This window comes from Mobula hypostoma, chromosome 10 (assembly GCF_963921235.1).
Source record: "Mobula hypostoma chromosome 10, sMobHyp1.1, whole genome shotgun sequence".
In the NCBI taxonomy this organism is placed as follows: domain Eukaryota; kingdom Metazoa; phylum Chordata; class Chondrichthyes; order Myliobatiformes; family Myliobatidae; genus Mobula; species Mobula hypostoma.
The window spans coordinates 86,667,253-86,692,396 of record NC_086106.1 but is presented as its reverse complement, the minus strand read 5'-3'; the positions used below and the strand labels follow the sequence as shown (position 1 = coordinate 86,692,396).

Sequence of the window (25,144 nt, the reverse complement as noted above, 5' to 3'; positions counted from 1 at the left end):
CCATTTCTTTAAGGATTTTCCATATCTTATGGTCCACTCTGTTGAAGGCTTTAGAGTAGTCAATAAAACATAGATAAATACTTATCTGGAATTCCCTCGATTTCTCCATTATCCAGCGTAGGTTAGCAATTTGGTCTCTGGTGCCTCTGCCTCTTCTCAGCTTGTACATCTGGTGGTTCTCGTTCCATATGTTGCTGCAGTCTTGCTTGCATGATCTTTAGCATTACCTTGCTAGCATGTGAAATTAGTGAAATTGTTTGGTAATTTGAACATTCCTTTACGTTTCCCTTCTTGGGAATTGGGAAGAATGGAGTGGCTTTAAATGTCAAAAAAGAGTATCAAAATCAGTGATTGGATACAACCCTAAAAAATGATAGAATGATTTCAATACGACTTCAAGGCAAGCCTTTCAACATCACAGTGATCCAAGTTTATGCTCCAGCCACAGATGCCAAAGAGGATGAAATTGTACAATTTTATGAAGAACAGCAGTAGCTCCTGGATATGACACCAAAAAATGATGTTACATTTATCATTGGAGACAGGAATGCCAAAGTTGGAAATCACAGAACACTTGGAGAAATGGACAACTCTGGCCTTGGAGTACGGAATGAAGCAGGACATTGACTGGTAGAGCTTTGCCAAATTAACTCTCTGATCATAGCAAATACCCTCTTCCAACAGCCTAAGATGCGACTCTATACATGGACATCACCAGACGGTCAACACCGAAACCAGATCAACTATATTCTTTTCAATCAGCAATGGAAGAGCTCTATACAGTCAGCTAAAACAAGACCAGGAGTAGATTGTGGCTCAGACCATGAGCTGCTTGTTGCAATATTCAGAATGGAACTGAAGAGCATCAGGAAAACCAACGTACCAGCAAAGTTTGATGTTGATAACATCCCTCAAGAATATGCCATAGAGGTGAAGAACAGATTCATTGGATTAAACCTGGTTAAGAGAAAGCCAGAAGAACTATGGATAGAAGTAAGGAGTATTATACAAGAGATGGCCACAAAAAATATTGCAAACAAAAAGAAAAAGCAAAATGGCTTTCTGCAGAGGCTCTACAAGTGGCTGAACAGTGAAGAGAAGTGAAGGCCAATGGAGATTGGAACAAATACCTCCAACTGAATGCAAATTTCAAGATAGCAAGGAAAGATAAGAGAAATTAAAGGAACAGTGGAAAGAAGCTCAAGAAGTCAACAGAATTGGAAAAAAACAAAAGATCTATTCAAGAAGATTAGAGAAATCAAAGGAACATTTTATGCAAAAATTAGTATAGTAAAAGAAAAAGAAGGAAAGGACCTTGCAGAAACAGAAGAGATCAAAAAGAGATGGCAGGATTACACAGAAGAACTGTATAGAAAGATCCCAACAGTGACGATACTAGCAATGACTCCCTCATCGATTTAGAGCCAGACATTCTGGATAGTGAAGTCGAACAGGTAACAGAAACATACTGCCAATAATTCTGCAGGATATGACAGGATTCCTGTTGAATTGTTTTAAACCTTAAAAGGTGATGCTGTAAGGGTGTTGCATACAATTTTCCAGCAGATCTAGAAAACCTAAGAATGGCCTTTGGATGGAAAAGATCAGTTTATATCCCAATTCCCAAGAAGGGATATGTAAAGGAAAACATTAGGGTGAAGTAATTTGTTCAACCAGAACTGGGAAGGATAAATGCTGAAATGTGTAAAATGAATGAAGGATGTAAATTTCAGATTAATTGATCAGGAATTAGCATAAGCATCCAAAATGAAAAATGAGTGATGGGCCTTTAAGGAGTAGCGTGGCAGTATGACAAATGGAAAATTCTTTTATAGAGCAGGCAGACAAAAAGTGGGCCAACTGGTCCTAAGAGTATCATGGAAAATGGAATACCAATCTGGGACAGAATTTTTCCAATTAAAATAGCTTTAATAACTCTTGTGTTTTAAAAGAAGAGGCAAATTCACAGAACATCCATAACTTCATTACTCAAACGTGATAAAGGATATTCTTGAAGTACAAATTAACTGATTTTTTTTTAACTGTATACTTGTTTCATACAAGCTTGAACTATTATTATTGCTGCAGAGGTTGCTGGTTGGAATCATTGCCATGATGTCAGATATGGATGGATCATCTTTCTTGTCCAAAGCATCCAAGATGTCAGGACCTTGATTCCAGAAGCGGTACAACATTCAGCAGATTAGGGCTAAAATAATTAACTACAAACAGCTAAAGCACCAATGACTAACTAAGAATGTTAACAAAAATTGAAATACAGAAAATAAAAGAATTTGCACTCTCTTTCCTCCTAATCCTGTGGCCTAAGCTTCCCATTTAAATAAATGGACTTTTAGATGCTGCATTAGGTCTTGCCTGGCAGAGAATCTGAGGGGTAAATCCCCACATTATGGCAAGGAATCATAATAACTCTAGTCTCCATTGCTGAACTCTGCTTGTGCTTTTTCAGCTGTTGCCTTTTGAATCTGTTAGTTTATCCTAGATATTCATGTTTGGCAGCATATGTCTCCATTCTGGGAAAGTTTGTTACTTAAACACCGTTGTTTCAAATTGCTATTATCAATGATAGTGAATGAGGCCTGGCCCCTCTGTACGAGACGGCATACAGAGAGGAGAATGGTGTGAGCAGAACAACCTGAGTCTCAACATGGACAATGCTAAGGAGATGACTGCCGTCTGACAACTCCTTACTGCACAGAAGCAGTTCCTCTGTGGAGAGTGTTAGGATCACCACGTTTCTGGAAGTGCACATAATGGACTATCTCGCCTGGTCTCTCGACACCACCTGGTTAGTAAAGGACATGCAGCAGGGTCTCCATTTCCTGAGGAGGTTGAGGCAAGTGAGGCTGTCCTGCCCCCCACCCCTCACTCTAGTCAACTTTTACAGGGGCGTCATTGAGAGTGTCCTGACTAGCTCCAACAATGTCCTTTACAGGAAATGCATGCCAAATGACTGCAAGGCCCTACAAAGGATTGTGAGGACAGCTGAGGGGATCATCAGGTCTCTCTTCCACCTATCTGAGATACCATCCATGATAATTAACAGAAGCACTGCGTAAGCAGAGTCAGTGATCGTTCCCATCTGTCCAGCAATCTCCTTGACTCCCTACCATCAGGCAGGAGGTATCGTAGCATTAGGACAAGGACTGTCAGGATGGGAAATGGCTTCTTCTCCCAGGCTATGAGACCACTGAACTCCCTGCCACCACCCAGGTATTAGCATGTATGAAGAACCAGATCTGGATCTTGGTCTGGAAGAACATTGTTTTGTCTGGTGGAATACATGTATATGATTAAATGACAATAAATTTGAATTTGAACTTGAGTTGACGAAGAAACTCAATGGGTCATGCAGCATCTGTAGAACAATATGGACCATACATTTAATGTAATGAAGAATTTTGATCTGAAACATTGGCTGTCCATTTACTTCCACAGATATTGTCTGATATGGTAAATTCTTCCAGCAGTTTAATATTTGCTCCAGATTGCAGTCTCTCATGCTATGGTTCAGACATTTTGTAAATATAAAAACAACTTCCTTTCCCTTTGTATCAGAAGCATACTGCTTTGGATGTATTTTTGAAAATCTTCACCCTCTCTGTGCTTAACACTATCATTATCATAGTGTATACAGCTCCACTAGTTAATAAAATCCTGTCCGATAATTTTTATTATTTTTATTAAGATTGATCTCCTGCTTGATCCCAAACTCTCTAGTTTCCCTAATGTTCATAAAAGCATGAGTGTTTTTAAGGTTCTGATAGGCACACTCCTCTGCAGACAAAAATACCAATGTCATACACCATATATGGTAACTTTGCTGTCTGTGAATATTGGTGGGCTATGGAGTACCATCAGAGACTGGAGCATTGACAGGTTGAAGGCTGTGGGGATTGCCCAGAATATTGAAGGCTGTAGTGTGAGGTGATTTTCTGGAATATTGACAGGCTGCAATGTGTGGAGAAAGAGGGGTAAAATAACTGATTGCAATCTGAGAGGATTCCCTGGTCAACTCATAGGTTCCAATTTGTGTACATTGGTCACTAGTCACTAAGGACCTGCTGTACTACATCTGCAGGTGGTACTTTCCAGACCCCAGCAACCTTTTGATGTGCTTCACCCCCTTAGTCCCTGAAACTGGATATTTCCATACCTAATTTCCCATTGGACTGGAAACATATTGCTACAGAAAATTGTCCAGGACACATTTTAGAAACACTTTGCTCTCCCTGCGCTTAACACTATTACTATCCCAGTACAGTCCATGATCAACAACTTAAAATTCCTTTATAATTTCCTGGTTTCAACCAATCATATTATGCCTTTGACCATCTTCTCTCTTCACCACTATAATATTCCCTTTAACCAATACTGTTACTCCTTTCTTTTCCTCTGCCTGCTTTCTTTCTCTCCCTGTCCTTTCTGGACACTTTACATATCGGCATTTACAGTGTGGATTTTTGTTTTATATTTATGATATAAGCTTTTGAAGTCACCGAATCTGTAAGCAATTGGATATAAGTAGTTTGGTTTTCTGTTTTGGAATGTTTGGCTCCATCGAGTGGTATTTTGCTAAATATCTCCAGAGTGCCTGAGCTGACATTTCAAGCTGAATGACAAATTTGTCTGCTTGGCACTGAAACAGGCAGGAACGGTTTACCCAGAGCATAAATATTTGATTCTGGTTGTTGCACACTGATGCAAATTTCAGAATAGATTGCCTCTGATACGTTGCTGGAATGCAGAGAGCAATCATTTCAGAAGGCATGTTCAAAGTAGATCTTAATTACTCAAAGTGCAGACAGCAAAATACAAAGCCAGCATCTTGGAAACATAACATGAGAGAAGCTAAATATTGCATGTGCAAACGAAGCAGAGAGAAAGAATAAATGGAAGTCAGCTGGGCCAGCCCGCTCTGCCACTATTAACTCTGCAGTTAGAGAAACAGCCTGTTGAGTATAAATGTTGGAAGGAAAGGACTAAAGTCACAGTTGAAAACACTTAGTGAAGACATTACACAGGTCAAGGAGCAACTTCAACAACCCATACCTGTGCACCAACAATGCTTTTCAATTTCAAATAAAAAAATCTGGTGAGGGCAACCCCTTCTCAGTCGCAGGACCTAGCACGGTTACCAGCAACCATCAGAATGGGGTACAGAGCGGACTGAGCAGTCCATGGGGCAAAACACTGTTAGGTCTGAACTCCAAAGAGGGCCACAGATTGAACAAAAACTGTGGAGGAAAAGGCAAAACCAGTTAATTGAACCAGCTCTGCCTTAATCATACAGAGTTCATTTGCCCATTTTAGCAGTATGCAACAGTATCATGTAGAAAGCATTCTTCTAGGGTGCGTAACAACCTGGTATGGAAGTTGTCCTGTCCAGGATCGGAAGAAGCTGCAGAAGATCATGAACACAGCCCAGCACATCACACAAACCAATCTTCCGTCCTTGGACTCACTTTACACCGCACGCTGTCAGAGCAGTGCTGCCAGGATAATTGCACTACCTTACTTTCCCTTTTCTAATTTCTATTTGTAATTTAAGTTTTTAATATTTACTATCGATTTGTACTCCAGGGAGCGTGAAGCACAGAATCAAATATGGCTGTGATGATTATACACTCTGGTATCAATTGTTTGACGACAATAAAGTATCACATGCGTTGCCATCTGAAGCTGAGCAGCCATGTCAAGTAGCTCCACAGAATTATTCATTTTTACCACAACAGCATGGAGTTGCACAACAGTATCCAGTTCCAACCGGGCCTGCCTCAGAGGCTTCGTTCACCATGAACTAAAAAGTGTTTCCACTTTGCACCCACTGTTACAACTGTGGTAGCAGTGAGCAATCTTAGCGGGACGTAAAGCACGAGGAATAAGGCAGTCATCCACCAGTGTTTTAGTTGCGCAGTGCCAATCAACATTCATCCATAACTTCACTGGTGGGCGGACAGTGCCTTGTAGAATGCTGCTTATAGGGACGTCAGAATGAAGCAATATGGGATACAGGTTCACAGGAGTGCAGGATAGACGAGCAGTGGAAAACTAAGCACTTACCTGGAGTTCAACTCAGGGATGTTTTGTAGGTAATAGAGGCACCCAAGGCATTACAGCTGGTGGCAAGCAAAGGTGCAGGCATGCCATTTGACTTTGAGTTAAGATCACTTTCAAATTACCTTTGCCTGGTGTAAAAAGAACAGGTCATACCATTTCTGGTTCTGAAAGTCAGATCTCTACCCCATCCCGTCATTGGATTCAACATGATTGAACAGGTTATAAAGGAGAGTGACGAAAGAAGACTTAAAGTCAGGGGGGGGAGATCCTTTGTATGAAACAGTACAAGCTGCATTCCCTAACCTTCAAAGAAGCAAAATCAAGGCATTTATCAATCTGATTAGCATTGAGAATCTCTGAGTATTGAGTAAAGACAGGAAAGGAAAGAGTTAACATATCAGAACATACAATAATACAGATTAAATGCTATATCCAGTCTCCATTTGTGAGAGAAGACAAATTAATGCTAATTGAACCAGAAGTGAACCCACAGTCAGCAGAAGTCCTTGAACTGGGTGAAACCCTTGTAACACTCCAGAGGGGTCTACGTCCATACATTGTTATTGATGTGCACAGCAGAACAGACCATGACATCATGCTTGCTGAGAAGACGGTGCTCAGGACATTGCAATGAATTAAGTCCGTGTTCCTTGCACAAGAAGGTGCTATATTCGACCCAGCCACTCGATACCAAATAGAGGATGATATGGGTGAACTTGACTCTGACTTATGGGATCCCCCAGTCGATGTGAGCTGCCTAAGTATACATCAGTAGCGGATGGTGAAGCAGGTGCTGTGAGAAGAACATCACTCCTTTCAAAAGCAGACAATGGCATTGGATGAATCAAGGGTTTGTAGCTGAGCATCTCCCTCAAAGATGAACCAGTTGCCTGCTGTTATCTTTTATTTCCAAAACCCCTCTGCAATGAAATTAAAGATTACTTGTATTACCTAATTGTCCATAGGTGGATCAAAACAATCTAACTTGCCTTGTGCCTAATCAATCATGTGTGTCAGAAAGAAAGATGGAAGCCTTTGTCTCTGCATTGATTATAGGGACCTGAATAGGAAAACTATTCCTGAACGCCAGCCCATTCCACGAGTGCGAGACAATATTAACAGCTTAGGTGGTAATGCTTGGTTCTCGTTACTTGACCAGGGGTAAGTATATCACCAAGGATTCATGATGAAGGAAAGCAGGCCACTAGCAGCCTTCATAATCCCTTGGGGCTTGTATGAGTGGGTTCGAATCCCCTTTGGACTCATGAATGCGGCTGCAGCCAAACAACGTTTCATGGAGGAGTGCCTTGAAGGATTAAGAGACAAAGTCTGTGTACCGTACCTGGATAACACGCTAAGGCCTTCAGTGAGCATGCTGGTGATGTGTAAAGAGTTCTACAGCAAATGTGGGTCCATGGAGTGAAACTTAAACCCAGCAAGGCGAGTTCTTTAAGGCTGAGGTTCATTACCTGGGGAGAATTGTGTCGGCAGAGGGAAATCAGATGGATCCTGCAGACACAGTGGCAGTAACAGCACTGAAAGAGAAGAAACCAGGCACAGTGAGAGAACTGAGAAAGATTCTGCGTCTATTAAGCTGCTATTGGCAGTACATTAAAAATTTCTCTCGAATCATGGCCCCCCTATATGACCTGTTTAAAAAGTAGAGATGACAGTGACCAAAATGAGCTCAGTAGGGGGTAGCATCAGAAAGACAGATAAAAAGAGAAACTGTGTGCCCTCTTGCAAACCGATCAGTTGGACAGAGACACATCAAGAAACTTTGGAGAAGCTGATTGACTGCCTAGTACAGCCACCTATGCTGGGATTCCCGGACTTTGCACAACCATTTATTCTCCACATTGATGCCTGCAGTCACGGGCTGGGAGCAGTGCTGTATTGTATCAAAAGCAAGATGGCAAATTGAGAGTAATAGCCAATGGTTCAAAAACATTGACGAATGTAGAAAGATCTACCACCTACACAACGGGAAAATGGAGTTCCTTGCTTGAAGTGAGCAAGCACTGGAAAAATTTAGGGATTACCTGTGTTACATACCCCGTAACTGGGTTGCCAAACCATCAGAAATGGATCACTCAGTTGGAGTCTGGATTACTAGAACTAAGAAAGTTTTATTAAAGAAACAAGCAACACAGTAATCGAAAGGATAATAAATGCAACAGTTCAGCAATGATAAACACACATGTGCACAGAATTAAGATAACAGCATCAATCAAGCTCTATCGTCGTCTAGGGGTAAATGACCAAATTTCAAAGTGACACAAAAGGTCAGTCCAATTTAGTTCAGTTCGCAGCAATCGTTGCCATGGCAATGGACAACGTGGGGGGAGAGAGAGAGAACGGAAACGACTGATCATTCAGAAACGGCTTCCACTCACAGACCGGCGATAATTGCTCACAAGCAGCTTTCCGGGCGGGTCCTTGGTGATGTCACCTGAGGTCACCGACTGTGACCCCTCCTCCAGGTGCGGTCGATCCTCTGCAGTGAACCCGGCACCCAAGCAAGGGCGGACACACACCGGGTTCCCGCTGATCGTACCTTTCCACCCTGTGCGTTGTCCGATACTTTCCACCGACTCGTGAGAGGCGCACCGCTTCCAGGGTCTCGTTACCTCGGGTGTCGTGTGTCCTGCCTTAGTGAACCTGTCCCTTTTTATCCCCCTGCTGGGGCATCGCCTGTCCATCACTACAAACTGTAAACTTCGAATGTCAGGGCATTGTACAGGTGTGACAAGAGTACCCATAGATAAGATGTTAGCTGTCCTGTGTGATCAGCAGTTGGTCTGCCACCTGTCTTCAAGAGAGAGATAAGGAACACAATGAAACAGCATCTGGAGATGTGTAATGAAGGGACGGGAGAGAGAGAGCTGTCTGGAGCGGCTCCCCCTTTGAACCCTGAACTGTGATAACAACCCCCTCACATATGTTCTGCCTTCAGCTGAGTCGACTACAACTGGATATAGATGGGTCGATGAACTGGCCGATTTCTACTTCACTATCCATTATCACCTGGGGAAAGAAAATGTTGATGCTGATTCTTTGTCCCAGATGCCAGTGCCATGGAAACAACTATGAGTGAGTGCATAGAAGGAATCTCATTGGATTCAGTGGAAGCCACTGTCCAGGCCACTGACATGCAGCAAAGTGCAGATATACCTCGATCCATGGCACGTCAGCTTGGTGAACACATCAGTCTCCACACTGTCCAGAAGGGAGATCTGACAAGCACAGGAAGAGAATTGTGACATCAACACGGTAATTGGCTGTGTACACTCAGGTTCAAATCCTACTTTTCAACAAATACAGACATTAAACAAGCAAGCTAGGGGCATTCTGCGAGAGTGGGATAAATAAGTATTGAATGAGGAAGGTATCCTTCATCAGAAAACTACCCAACAGACACAACTGGTTCAAGTGTACAGTTCTGAAAGAGCCACATGATAAAATGGGGCACCAAGGTGTTAATCGCACAACAGTTCTGGTAGGAGAGAGGTTTTTATGGCCTCACATGCAGAGGAAAATTGAGAACCATGTGCTAAGAGTCTGTACCCGTCTCAAGCAAAAGAAGCCGTGTCAGGAAACAAGGGCACCACTCGAGCATCGTGACAATGCCCGCATTTGAACTTGTGCCAGTTGATTTTCTTCACCTAGACAAGTGCAAAGGGGGGTATGAGTACATTCTAGTGATTATTTTCCATTTTACACAATTTGCACAGGCATACGCCACAACCTTGAAGCCAGGAAAAAACTATCGTCGACCATCTTTTCAATAACTTTGCCCTGAAGTTTGGGTTCCCATCACTAATACACCATGACCAAGAGGCCGAATTTGAGAACCAACTCTTCACACAATGGAACATATAGCAGCATGGCAGGATCAAGAACTGCACCGTACCACCCCTGGGAGATGGACAGGTTGAAAGTTTCAAACGGACCCTTCTACAAATGTTGAAAACATGAACAGAAAGACAAAAAGAAAATTGGAGAGTCATTGAATAAAATGGTCTATGCTTTAGCTGTACAAGTTCAGAAGTAACAGGAATCTTTCCATTCTAGCTTCTCTTCTGTAGATCACTGAGGTTGCCCATAGATATATTCTTTGGCCTGAACTCTGATAAAAATCATTCAACTCACAGTGAATACTTAGAAAGATGGAAATGAGTGATGCAAGAAGCCCATCAGATTGCCAAGGAGTATATGCTAAAGGACTCAGGGAGAAATAAGAGAATTTATGACAGCATAGTGAGAATTAGTGGAATCATATCCTAGGAGAGAATGTGACACCTTATGGAGGTCCAGGAAACCTTTGAAACTATTGGGAGGACTGTGTCTATATTGTTCTATGAAAAGTTGGGGAGGATGTGCCAATCCATGAAGTTGAACCTGAACAGGGAAAAGGAAAATCAAGACTACTACATCACAATCTTCTCATGCCACGTGAACACCTCCCTTGGGATGCTGAACCACAAATAGATACCGCAACAAAGCAAGGGAGTTTGCCAAAACGGAGCACCAGGGCTCGTTCACCAAAGGAAAGGGAAGAGAGTAAACCAGCCAGTGACAGTGAGGATGAATATTACTACCAAGTCAAACGTCTCCACCCTCACAGTAGCAAGGGCTGCAATAGTTTTGAAGCAGAGCCTATACAACCTGCTGAGCAGCAAATAAGGCTTGAAGATGAAGAGTTGTTGAGGTTGCCTGCATGATGACCAGTTCTAGTCCCTGTATCTTCATCCATAGCAGTAACCTAGATGACTTACCCGATTGCAAATCATTACCCGTCCCTGTACCTTCATCTGAACCAAGTGACCCAAGTGATTTTCCTGCATTGAAACTGATACCAGTTCCTGTACTTATTCCTGCGAACGATGAGCCAGACAGCCAGATGGAGCAAAGACAAGGAAGCTCAACGTTTCCTCAGAGAGAACGACGACCACCAAAGTGCTTTAATTATGATAGGGTTAGGACCCCCATAGGTCACAACACACAGACTGTCGACTGTAGGCCGCATCAGTATCAAGCCTTGCCTTATAATGGGGCAACGTCAATGACTTCATGGCTACCTGTGCCTCAGTTCCTACATCAACTACTGTGTGCCTACTAGAAACTAAAGGAATGTTTCCTACCAGGAAATTACTGATTGCAAGTCTAGTACAGGAAGGAGATGTCAGAACGACATCTACTTTTGAGGGGGAGTGTGTGACAAGGTTGAAATCTGTTCAATTTAGTTATAAGTAATTGTTCAAATAATTTTTAAAACAGTTAATATAATTTATTTAATGCGAATATCATTTCATGTTGAGAAATAAAAGGATATAACCTTAAAAACATACAAATCTGTTAGTTGAAAATTCTGAGGATCTATGTGCAAGGTACTCTCTTATGGTATTGAGCATTGAATCTGCCATTGACTCGTAAGGGCTTGCATTTAATCCTCAGTGCGCAATTGATTGATCATGCCTGCCAGAATGCCTGGGGAGTGGCAGAACACAGCGTACTCATTCACCATAAAATGACCCATGAATGAGCATTTCGGAGTTTGTTTCATTTGTCTCCCCTTTTCAGGGGCACTGCATTAGCACCACTTTCCATCTTTTCCCAAATAAACTTCAGCAACAAACTGCTATAGATTAGATATAATTAATTCTTTCAAATATGTCAAAACGTTCTTAAAATTTGCTTTTGATTAGTTAATAATGACCAAGTACGGTAATAACAAAAGATGATTTTCTTTTGGACATTGTCACAATACTTTTAATGGGAGCAATAGTACTGTTTATAGCACAATAGGAATGATTTTACAAGGATTTGGCAGACATTCTTAAAATTACAAAGGTGCACAGCGGTTTGTTGGAACAAATGAAAACTGGCAATTGACAGGTTTAGGATCTGAGGCCATAAATGACAAGCCAGAGAAACTATTTTAACTGGAAGATTGTTAAAAGCATTTCTAACTTGCTGGTTGAGGCAGAGGTCATACTCACATGGTAACAATGTTTTGATGGAAATAAGAATAATGAGATGTGATCAGATGTAATTAAAACCTTTGGCAGTTGAAGCAAAATCATGCACGTGGGCTGATTGGATAAATGACATATTTTTGCAACTCTCATGATTTTAATCCAACATCAGATATGACTAAATCTGCTTTTATGGCCATAGTTACAAACCTGATGATTTCCCTAGTTCCCTTTTCATAACTACCTTTTGCTTTTTGCCATCCCTCTGAAGTTTCTGCATCTGCCACTTAATTTTGAAACTGTCTTTTTTAACTAACTGGTCAGATTAACATTTGTTGTTACTTCTTATGAATACTGCTCAGTGGCAGAAAATCTATTCTTCCCTTCAGTCTTGGTCGAAACCTGTTTATTTTAGGCTTCTATTTCCCAGTACTGAAATCACAGTATTAATTCAATATTCTTATTGCTATTTAAAATTCAATCTCTATTGTCTGGCGATTTGACTGAAAAAAATCATAGCATTTTTGGGAAATGTGTTGCAGTTTCCTATTTAAATTGTTTGATCATTAAGAAATATTTTTCTTCTCATTCGGTACAGATAAATTTGTTCTTTATCCTAGCCTTCACAATGTGTTGACGAGAAGTAGTCATGATCAAATCAAGACCAGTATTCATAAATTTAATTGCTTGCAGCAGGTATTGGAAGTTAGTTTCTGCTTTTATGTTTGGAGCAAAGGTTGAAAATTTCTGCAATCAACACTCCTGGCCCAATCAGCCAAACAAGTTGCATGCAAACACACAAGCGTAATTTTGGCAATGTCTTCTTGCCATGGATTATGAAACTTGAGAAGGAAACTAAGATTAGTAACTTGCAAGAAAGCTGACATTAACTCGAAGCAAGGTATAGTTTTAAGCACTTTATCTAAGAAATATTTTTTATATGAGATGCACTCTGATGTATAGTGAATTGCGATGAACAAATGTGGGTTGTTTGATTGAGTCTCATCTCTGGTGTGGTGGGGTGCATTCGGATTTTTGTGTATTGTGTGTTATTGACTGCATTAGGCCCTGGAGAGTGTGTGTTTTGGTACCTCACTATGGAGTATACTGTGGTTTATTGAGTAGATGTCTGTAGCCAAGTGAATTGTTTACTGGAGTTCATCAAGATCGGGAGTTCCCAACCTTTTTTATGCCATGGACCCCTACCATTAACTGAGAGGTTCCTGGACCCCAGGTTAGGAACCCCTGATCTGGGTATGTTTTATGGTGGGATGTCATTTAGTAATATGTGTTGCTGGATGCATTGTACAGTGGTGTAGCTGAATACAGAATGTGATAGATTGTGCTCTGGCATGTTGTGTGTTGGAGTGCAGCTGGAGTGTAGGCAGATACTGTACATTGTTCATTGGAATATGACTGAAATACAAGGAGCTGGAGCATAGACATGCAAATTGTGTGGTGGAGTGTTGTTTCCAGGTTATTGTATATATTATGGCCAGATACACAAAGAAATGTAATGTAATCTGATAATGGGATGTAAGTCAGTGAAATATAAATCTGTGCCTTCTGCTATTGTGCATGGTGATTTAGGATGGTCTACAGTGCCCACGGTGTACAATATCTGTGGAATGTGGATACTGGTGAGTAAACAACTTCGCTGGGATGAGGTAAAGGTTTTATTCATTAACTAAGACAAGTATGGCAAGGAAAATGATGTATTGCAGCATTAATATGTGGGAACAGTGAGATCCCTGGTAACCACATCTGTAGTAATAGTCTGCAAATTAAGGATTATTGTTTCAGAGTTGATTGGCCGGAGTCCAAGATTAAATACTCTGATGGAAAAGGAAAATTTCCCAAGCACATTGTTCCAAAAGGTAGTCATGTGCCTTAGATTAAGTACTATAGTACTGGTCAATCAGGAGAGCGAAACGACAAGTGAGGTACGAATCGGGAAACCGAAGGGATCAAAGGAGGAACCTTTCCCTTGCACTTGTAACAGAGGTATGGAATTTTACAACAGGTGGGGATCAAGGTAAAGTAAAATTTATTAGAGTACTGTCACCACATACAATCCTGAGATTCTTTTTCTGTGGGCATACTTAGCAAATCTATAGAACAGTGACTGTAAACTTAAAACATCAGGTACAGTTAACTGTGAACAAACTGTGCAAATACAGATTTAAATAAATAGCAAGCTAAATAAACACCATAGAGAACAGGTAACCAGTTATGTTGGAGGAATGAAAAGAATTGTAAGAGTGATAGATATTGTTCTCTGCAGTTGTGGGTGTGAATCCTAAAGGCTATTGCCAGGCTCTTGGAGGCCGGAGAGGAGACTAGAATGCAAGGTGAAAAGAACCACGTCTGCCCTCCCGAATTTTAGATTCTATTATTGGGCAATTAATATTCGATATTTAAAATTTTGGTTACGAGATCTGGATGTATCTTTAAACCCTCATTGGGTAAATCTTGAATCTAATTCATTACAAGGGCTTTCCTTGGGTTCAGTTTTAGGAACTTCACTTCCTTTTACTTCTTCTAAATTATATAAACAAATGAATAACCCAATAGATAAGCATACTTTACGTATATGGTTTCAATTTCGAAGATTTTTTGGGTTTAATCAATTTATCCTAGCAAGCCCTATCTTGTCAAACTTTCTTTTTCAACCTTCCACGATGGATCAAGCCTACTCTGATTGGAAAATTAAAGGTATAATATCTTTTCGTGATTTATTTATGGATAATTGTTTTATGTCTTTTGATCAACTTTCTAATAAATATAACTTACCCAGATCTCATTTTTTCAGATATTTACAGATTAGGAACTTTTTAATTACTGTTTCCCCTAATTTCCCACATCCATATCCAATGGATATTTTGGAAAAAATTTTAGATTTAAATCTCTCTCAGAAAAGTGTTGTAGCAATTATATATAATGTAATTATGAATCTATGTCCTGATGCTTCTAATAAAATTAAAGCTGACTGGGAAAGAGAACTTGAGATTACTATATCGACTGAAAAATGGGAAAAAATTCTTCAGTTGGTGAATTCATCCTCTGTATGTGCTAAACATGTGTTGATACAGTTTAAAGTAGTGCACCGGGCTCATATGTCCAAAGATAAACTATCTCGTTATTACTCTTATATTAACCCAATATGTGATAGATGTCATTCCGAGATAGCTTCTCTAACCCACATGTTTTGGTCATGTCCCCTGTTGCAGAAATATTGGAAAGATATTTTTGATATTATTTCAATGGTTTTAAATATAGACTTACAACTGCATCCAATTACTGCTATTTTTGGACTACCAATGATAGATTTAAATAATTTAACCTCTTCATCACGAAGAATGATTGCATTTCTTACTTTAATGGCCAGAAGGTCTATTTTATTGAATTGGAAAGAGATTAATCCTCCTAAGGTATTTCATTGGTTTTCACAAACTATGCTGTGTTTGAATTTGGAGAAAATTAGCAGTGCAGTTTATGACCCTTCCATCAAGTTTGAAAAACTTGGAGGCCATTCATTCAGCATTTTCACTTAATGTGATATCTTTATTTCCAAACCTATTCTATTTCTCTGTATTGTTGTTGGAGGGGAATGGAGTCGTTGGCACTGAGGTTTTCTTCTTTTTCATTTTTAAGTTCTTAGATTTGCCCAAGTCTTTTAGTTTAGTTGATTAATTTTGTCTTTCTTTTGGGTTGGGGTTTTCTTTTTGGTTTTGTTTTTTTTTTCTTTTTCATGCTTTTTTTTAGTTTTTTTTGATCTGTTTTATCCGTTGTTAGTTTTACATGATTGGGAGCTTTGTCAAATTTCAATACTGGACTTTACAATTACTGTTTGTAAGTGTAACAATTTATCTCCTATTATTTGTATCATTGCTATGTTTTGTTTATATATTCTAAAATCAATAAAGAGATTGAAAAAGAAAAAGAAAGAAAAGAACCACGTCCTTGTTTTCCATTCAAGAATAAGTGACAACAACAGAAACAAGGAGGAGGTTCTGCTGAAGGATTATGACTAATTGATTGTTCAAGTTATAAACCAGGAACACAAGGGCATTCATCTCTGGATTATATCCTGAGTCACATGCATATTAATACTGATAAGGTGAGAGAATTGAATATATGACTAAGAGACTGTTGAAGCAGAAACAATAGACAATGGACAATAGGCAATAGGTGCAGGAGTAGGCCATTCGGCCCTCTGAGCCAGCACCGCCATTCACTGTGATCATGGCTGATCATCCACAATCAGTACCCTGTTCCTGCCTTCTCCCCATATCCCTTGACTCTGCTATCTTTAAGAGCTCTATCTAACCCTTTCTTGAAAGCATCCAGAGAATTGGCCTCCACTGCCTTCTGAGGCAGAGCATTCCACAGATCCACAACTCGCCGGGTGAAAAAGTTTTTCCTCAGCTCCGTTCTAATTGGCCTACCCCTTATTCTCAAATTGTGGCCTCTGGTTCTGGACTCCCCCAACATCGGGAACATGTTTCCTGCCTCTAGCGTGTCCAATCCCTTAATAATCTTGTATGTTTCTATCAGATCCCCTCTCATTCTTCTAAATTCTAGTGTATACAAGCCCAGTCGCTCCAATCATTCAACATATGACAGTCCCACCATCCTGGGAATTAACCTTGTGAAACTCCGCTGCACTCCCTCAATAGCAAGAATGTCCTTCCTCAAATTTGGAGACCAAAACTGTCCACAATTCTCCAGGTGTGGTCTCACCAGGGCCCTGTACAACTGCAGAAGGACCTCTTTGCTCCTATACTCAGCTCCCCTTGTTATGAAGGCCAACATGCCATTTGCTTTCTTTACTGCCTGCTCTACCTGCATGCTTACTTTCAGTGACTGATGAACATGGACACCAAGATCTCGTTGTACTTTCCCTTTTCCTAACTTGACACCATTCAAATAGTAATCTGCCTTCCTGTTCTTGCCACCAAAGTGGATAACCTCACATTTATCCACATTAAACTGCATCTGCCATGCATCTGTCCACTCACCCAACCTGTCCAAGTCATCCTGCATTATCTCAACATCTTCCGCACATTTCACACTGCCACCCAGCTTTGTGTCATCTGCAAATTTGCTAGTGTTACTTTTAATTCCTTCATCCAAATCATTAATGTATATTGTAAATAGCTGCTGTCCCAGCACCGAGCCTTGCGGTACCCCACTAGTCACCTCCTGCCATTCTGAAAGGGACCTGTTAATCCCTACTCTTTGTTTCCTGTCTGCCAACCAATTTTCTATCCATGTCAGTACCTTACCCCCAATACCATGTGCTCTTATTTTGCCCACTAATCTCCTATGTGGGACCTTATCAAAGGCTTTCTGAAAGTCCAGGTACACTACATCCACTGGCTCTCCCTTGTCCATTTTCATAGTTACATCCTCAAAAAAATTCCAGAAGATTAGTCAAGCATGATTTCCCTTTCATAAATCCATGCTGACTTGGACCGATCCTGTTACTGCTATCCAAATGTGATGCTATTTCATCCTTTATAATTGACACCAGCATCTTCCCCACCACTGATGTCAGACTAACTGGTCTATAATTCCCTGTTTTCTCTCCCCTTCTTTCTTAAAAAGTGGGATAACATTAGCTACCCTCCAGTCCTCAGGAACTGATCCTGAATCTATAGAACATTGGAAAATAATTACCAATGCATCCACGATTTCTAAAGCCACCTCCTTAAGTACCCTGGGATGAAGACCATCAGGCCCTGGAGATTTATCAGCCTTTGGACCCATTAGTCTATTCAACATCATTTTCTGCCTAATGTGAATCTCCTTCAGTTCCTCCCTTACCCTAGGTCCTCTGGCCACTACACCTTTCAAATCATGCAGCATTTATATCAATAATAGAAAATAGGGAACTATCCTGTTGAAATGAGCTTCACTTGAATCCGGCTGAGACCAAAGGGAAACTACATTAAAAAAAATAATAATTTGAGACATAAATACAAAAGGTTCTGCAGATGCTGGAAATCCAGTGCAGCACATACAAAATGTTGGAGGAACTCAGCAAGTCAGGCAGCATCTATGGAAAAGAGTAAAGTTTCAGGATCATTCAATTAAAAAGGTTTGACAATTGACAAAAAATTAATGATTTCAGACAAATTAAGACATAGAGTTAAATACTTGGGCTTTTTGACCCAACTCAAATATGCCAACCAAGTTGCCTACTTAAGGGATAGTCCCAATTACCCGCATTTAGCACATATCCCTCTAAACTTTTCCTATCCATGTCTCTCTAAATGTCCTTTTACTAGAGTAGAATCTGCATTTACCACTTCCTTTGGCAGCTCATTACATTTATCCACTACCTATTAGGTGAAAATGTTGCTCTTCAAATTCCGTTTGGATCTTACCCCCCCCACCACCACCATTCCCTTACCTTAAGCCTATTCCCTCCAGTTTTAGTCTCCCTATCCTAGTAAAAAGACTGTAACTATTCACCTTATCTATGCTCCTCATGATTTTATAAACCTCTTGTGTTACCTCTCGGTCTCCTATGCTCCTGGTGAAAACAAGGAGCTGGAGCATAGACATACACATTGCGTGATGGAGTGTTGTTTCCAGGATATTGTCTATGGATAATTATGGCCAGATACACAAAGAAATGTAATGTAATCTGATAATGGGATGTAAATCCGTGAAATATAAATCTGCGCCTTCTCAGCCTATCCACTCACTCCTTTTAATTCAAGTTCTCTAGGTAACATACTTGTGATTTTTTTTTAATATTGCACCCTTTCCAGTTTGTTTATTTTATGTAGAGATACAGCTCAGTAGTAAACCCTTCTGTCCCAACAAGCCTGCACTGCCCAATTATAATCATATAACCAATTAACCTACTAACCTGCATGTCTTTGGAATGTTGGAAGGAATGTGGGAATCTGTAATAGCATTGTACTAAATACTATGCTACTGTGCTGCCTCAAAATTAATTGGTCTAGCTAGGCAACCAAGGCTGCAAACAATACTACAAGCGATGTTTTAACAACTATTTGTACAGCTGTAAAAATGCCCCCCTACTTCTTGTAAACAATGCCTTGACCAACGAAGGCATACATGCCAAAAGCTGTCTTCACATCCCTGCCTCCCCTGTGTTGCCACATTCAGGGAAATATGTACTTTATTGTCTATGCTGGTCTGTTCTTTAACACACTCCATGGCCCTGCCAGTCCCTGTGCAAGTCATGCTTTGATTTACCTTTCCAAAATACAACACTTTAGACATCCAAATTAAATTTCACCTGGTATGCCTCAGCAACTTCCCCAGTTGACTCTGATCCTGCTGTAATCTTAACCCTCTTCTCTGTCCCTTGCATCACCTGTTTTGGTTTCATCCTCAAACTTACGCCAGCTACATTCTTATCTTTATTGTTAAGGTAAATAAAGAGCAACAGTACCGACCCTGCCACATTCTATAGTTTACAGATCTCCAATCAGAAATAAAACCCTCTTCTACCACCCGCTGACTCACACCATCAAGCTAATTTTTGCTAGCTCAACCTGGATTCCATGTACAACCTCTTGAGACACAGAAACCAAACAAACAAAATGATCCAACTTCTCAAAGGACGGAAAGTATGAAATTAAGAGTGGTAATCGGTTTATTGTCACATTCACCGAGATGCAGTGAAAGACTGTTTAGCATGCCTTCCTGACAGATCATTTCAAACATAAATACATCAGAATGGTTCACACACCTGCACAATGTCCTATTTAAGAAAGGAGGTGGATAAAAAGAGAGAATTACAAACTACCTAGCCTAACATCAGTAAGGGAGAAAATGCTCGAATCTCTTAAGAGGTAACATGAATTTATGAAAATAATACTAGGTTTATCAAATCTGTAAGCTTTAAAATAAAATCAATAGAGTAGTTAATAAAATATTGAAATATCAATGGATTTGGTATACTTGGACTTTCAGAAGTCCTTAGATAAATGTGGTCATTAAATAAGATTAGTAAGGGAACTAATGTTTGCAGTTTTGTTGGAATTTTTTGTGATCATAATTTGCAGAAGCAATAAGGGTACATGTGGACTCTCAGGTCTTCTACAATGTATCCAATTTAAATAAAATCAGAATCAATGAGACTGGGGGCAGCACATATGTAGAGTGTGAATTGGTTAACTGACAATAAATAGAGAACAAATCATATTTGAGTTGGGGAAACTAAGGTATTGAGATACTGTACAGATTGGTTTTGGGGTCTGCTACCCATTTTTTATGAGTAATTAAAATAAGCAGATCATTTTTCAAGTGGTACAAAATTGTGTGGTTATGTGATCTGTAAGGAGGAAGCAAAGATGCTTCAAGTGTAAATAGGCATGCAATGTCAAAGATTAATAAGGTAAAATTTTATATCAATAAATGTGAGGTCATCCACCTTGGTGAAAAGAAGTAGAAAGTAGTAACGAAAAGAAATTGAAAGATGTTGCTAGTTCACTGACCTGGGTGTCCTTCTACATCATACAGAATGATTCACCTGGCTGAGATATCTGAAGAGTATATTTGTGTTCCCTCAGAGACTAAATACCATGTCCAAAAATAGTCCTTCTGGCACTCATTTTGTAGCTGTGAACAAGAGCAACAAGGACCATTTTCACCAAGCATTCTCTACTTGAAAGCTGAATTATGTTTTTAAAAAAATCTCAGATTATAGAAAGCAATGCAGAGTAAACTGGATGTGTGTGAATAAAACTAGTGCTTTTCATCCATCAGATCATCAAAAGCAATTAATGGATTTCACTGGAAATGCACTCTCTGTAAATGTACAGGTAAGTAGAGCAGTCAATATTCATATAACATTTTATCAAAAAGCAGCATCTCCAGTTGAACACCATTTGCTTGGCATGGCACCAATATGTCAGTTGAGAAGTTAATCTGAGATCCAGCAGGTGGCTTTTGATACACTGAGTCTTTTGTTGTGATGAGGCAACCATTGTTCATTGGGAGTACTCCATGCTTAACAGAAAGCTGCAACTAACCATTGGAGTTCACAGTTGAATGAGTTTCATCCACAGGGACCAAAAACATTTACTTGGGATAAGCCAAAAACAGCAGGCACAGAACTACTTAAGATACTTTAATGATATTACCAGAATTAGAATTAAAACTTTGGACATAAACAAATGCCTCTGCTATGAATTCCAACACAGTTTGTATCCTTGAAATTTCTCATGCTGCAGAAGAAATAAAGCGATTATGAAACTGTAGAGTGAGTTTTACCTGCATTATCCAAGCAAAATAACCAAATAAATGTATTGTATAATAAAATAGGTTTTATTCTCCACTCTAGTTCCGTTCTGCTGAGAGACTGTTTGAAGCTCACTTTTTCATCCATTTTAAAGATGTGTCTTTGTGCCTCAGCTCCAAAAGCAATCCTTGAACAACAGAATTCATAAGACATGGGGTTATGTTGCACTAAGATTTTAGAGGAACATTTTACTTTGGTGCTTAAACAACAAACCACAGTTTGCTTTTTGTACATGGGTGCAAGCCTTTTACATTCTGTCCAAATGCACTGATTTTTTTTTTGTCAAATTGGGCCAATGCCCAATAGTCAAAATTTCTACTCTTTATTCCAATTGTGAAACCAAAAGTAGGCCTTGTTTGCATGGCATTGGGGAGGTAAAAGTTTCATCACACTACAAAATGTATTGTAGATAGAAATTTAGTCCAGGGATTTCATTCAGAACATACTTCCTCTTTATTACAAGCTGAATTCAACAGGGTAGTTGCTCATCCTGAAATGAATGTTTCCTGATCCTAAGTTTTCATTATTCTTGTACTATTTCCTATCTAATTTTTACTCCTTCATCTCCACTCCGCATGTGCTGTGTATATATACAGAGTGAGTTCGGCCTTTTTCAATATCAGGCTTCAACACCGCCATGTTCCTTGAGCCATCAAGCTTCAGTATCTTGTGTGCTGCTACAGCCATGTCCAGTTCCATCTTTACCTACTATATACAATGGCAAACTTTTGTCTTGGAGTTTATGAGATAGTTTCTTGGCTGGTGTTCAGGCATGGATTCACTATATTTCATTTTAGCCTGCAACATAATGTTTGTGTTGGCTTAAACCAGTTCCATCTACCCCTGTCTAGTGCTGACCCTGCTGAGCCCCCCTTCATCTCTCTGCTTCATATACCCCCATGCCCCCCCACATTCTCTACTGTATTTCTACAGAGCCATTTCATTGCTACAGTATCCAGTAATTCCACCACACAAAATACCAGACTTCATCACAATGTACAATGTATCTGTTAAACCCCACTACAATTACAGTCTATGCTGCAAAGAACAGAGTACTAGACTAATCACAATCTACCAGAATACACTCCGTTCCACAATGTAGTGAACTAAGTACCTACACATTGTATGCAAGCTGATGGTCTATCTCATATTATGTGCAAAAATAAATCAAAGCCAGAGTAGACTATTTGATTCCCATATGTACTCTACAATGTAATGGCTTGGATGATTATCGAAAATAAGGGGAAGTGGAAGAGATTGACAGGGGATCTGAGGAAGAATTTTGTGAGCTGGTAGATCAAAGCTGAAATGAAATGCTCTGCCTGAGTGACTGGTATCTCAATGAGGACTTGACTCACCAAGGCAATAAGATTGTGAATAGACGTGCTGGTAAATGGGATTAGTGTAGAAATGTTATTGATGGTTGGCATGGAACAGATGGGCAGAATGGTCTGTTTCTGGCTATAAGAAGCTATAACACCATAACTTTCCAATGCTTACTGATTATTCCTTTATCCAATTAATATAAAATCATCTACTGATCTGTTTTAAATGTACTCAGCAACTGAATCACCATAGTGCCCGAAGTTGGACAATGCCAGTATGTCCATTCTTAGGTAGAAAGTTCCAAACAGTACATTATATTCCACTTACGGCCTCAACAAGGATTTACTCAAAGATGCCTTGATTCAAATTCTCAAATACTCTTGATATAAAGACCACCATACTATTTGCCTCTCTAATTGCTTGTTGATACATAACTTTTAGTTATTGTGTGGACTGACCTTGTGAACACCAACACTTTTCCCTAGAAAAATGTTTGTCTCCTTCTGACCCTGAGTGCTTGCGTATCACTCTGCAGTCATCTGCAACACCTCTGCCCTGCCACTGGGGAAATGATAGAGACAGAGAAAACTGGTTATTTGGCTGATTATAATGAGTCCTCGAAAGATACCACTGTATAACAACCTGTGAGACCACTCTTCTAATTTTTACAACTATTGCTTTGAGGTGTTGCAATTTAGGAAGACAAATCAGGGTACATTTTTGCAGTGAAAATTAGAGTCCAGGGAGTGTTGAAGCACAGAGGGATCTGGGATCTCTAGTATACAGTTCCCTGAAAGTGGCGTCTCAGGTAGACAGGGTGGTGACAAGGCTTTTGGCATGCTGGCCTTCATCAGTGAATATTCTGAGTGTAGAAGCTGGGATGATATATTGCAGTTGTACAAGATATTGATGAGGCTGCATTTGGAACAAGTTCAGAAAACATGACTGAAGATTTTGCTAGAACTTGAGAGAATGAGTTATAGAGAGAGGCTGTGCAGGTTAGGACTTTATTCTTTTGAGCACTGGAGCATGACAGACGATCTTATAGGTATATATAACATCATGAGAGGCATACTGTAATTACGGTAAATTCAATCAGTATTTTCCTTTGGGGAATCAAAAACTTGAGGGCATAGGTTTATGGTGAGATAGGAGATATTTAATAAGAATCTGAGGAGTAACTTTTTCCACCCACAGGGTGATTCATGTATGGAATGAATTGCTCGATGAAGTAGGTGAGACAGGTTCATTAAAGACATTTGTACAGGTGCATGAATATGAATGAGATAGGGGCCAAACAGAGCAAATGGGACATACTTAGATGGTACTGTTGGTCAGTGTGGATCTAATAGGCCAAAAAATCAGTTTCTGTGCTGTGTAACTGTACGACTTTGCTAGAGAGGAGGACTGTGCAGAATAAATTGGACTAAGATCACTTCAACAACTCAGAATCGAATGCACATGTCAATGTCTGGTGGTCTCTCTGGTTTTACTTTTTTCCTGGTAGTTGATATAACTGAGTAGCTTTCAGAAGCCAGTGAAAAAGCAACCAGGGAACTATTGGTCTGGCAGATCGTATGATGTAAGTTGATGTGGTATCATTCAGAAAGAATAACAGAGTCATTGCTATATTTAATGGGAGACAATCTAAGACAAAAGACAATATGTTCTGGGGACCATTAAGATCAGAATGATCAGAAGGAATGATCTCCACCCCAAAGTTCGAGGCTGGAGGATTCTCCCTTCTTAGCTTGATCAGTGATCTGAATGTTTGTACCTTTAACAGATGAGCATGCTATGAACAGGCACCGCTAACTTGTCCTGAGTAACTGGATAGTTTTCCCATTATTATCTCTTCACTCTCTGGCAATGCTGGCATTTCCCCCATCCCATCCCACCCCCAATTGCTCTTGGAATGAGGAAGTAATGATGATTCACCACAGTGATGGGTTTGGACTCATTTACAGGCCAGATTTGTCATAAGGGGGGCACTGGAAGTGGACCCAAAAGCAAGACACAGACACAGGTTGCAGGTAAGGCTTCAGAAGGAAGGGGAAGGGAAGGGAACAATCCAGCCTCAGGGTAATGGCAAAGATGGCCTGGCTTACCCAACGGAGGCAAGGACAGGAAGGGACAGATCCAACCACAGAGTAACGGCAAAGACGGCCTGACCTACCCCATGGAGGCAAGGATGGGATACTGTCGAGATGAACCAGCCCAAAATCAGAATCATGTGCCTCAATTAAGGCACCCAACAGGATAAGGGAAAACCGGAAAACCTGGAACATGGATCGATGGACCGGACCGTGAACCGGAATGCCGTCTTCACGGACTGGACCATGACAAGATTGGATAAGAGGAAAATATCCTCTCCAGAAGGATATCAGTGACACAGGTGATTCACCAGAATGAAGTTTCATAGATCACTTTCTTGAACTTAAATTCCCCAACAGACAATGGTGGGTTTTGA

The 25,144-nt window shown here is 40.2% G+C and overlaps 1 protein-coding gene, 1 long non-coding RNA gene and 1 pseudogene across 3 annotated transcripts in view; 2 read left to right on the top strand and 1 right to left on the bottom strand.

Moving 5' to 3' along the window:
* The first annotated feature begins 369 nt into the window (after nt 1–369).
* LOC134352559 (craniofacial development protein 2-like) lies at nt 370–1,104 on the top strand (annotated as a pseudogene).
* A 5,842-nt stretch (nt 1,105–6,946) lies between these two features.
* LOC134353011 (uncharacterized) lies at nt 6,947–23,161 on the bottom strand. The gene is made up of 3 exons (XR_010019529.1): nt 23,133–23,161; nt 7,551–7,616; nt 6,947–7,001 (listed from the first exon to the last, which is right to left on the bottom strand). It is a non-coding gene; the product is annotated as an uncharacterized LOC134353011 (long non-coding RNA).
* LOC134353010 (rho GTPase-activating protein 6-like) overlaps nt 12,843–25,144 on the top strand; it is a 201,673-nt gene continuing 189,371 nt past the window's right edge. The window contains exon 1 of one of the 2 annotated variants that reach the window (XM_063060785.1): nt 12,843–12,960. The gene's annotated coding sequence lies outside the window, so the exon portion shown is untranslated. Of the gene's footprint in view, nt 12,961–20,813; nt 20,870–25,144 lie in introns of those variants that run through there. The other variant, XM_063060786.1, reaches the window with a different exon arrangement.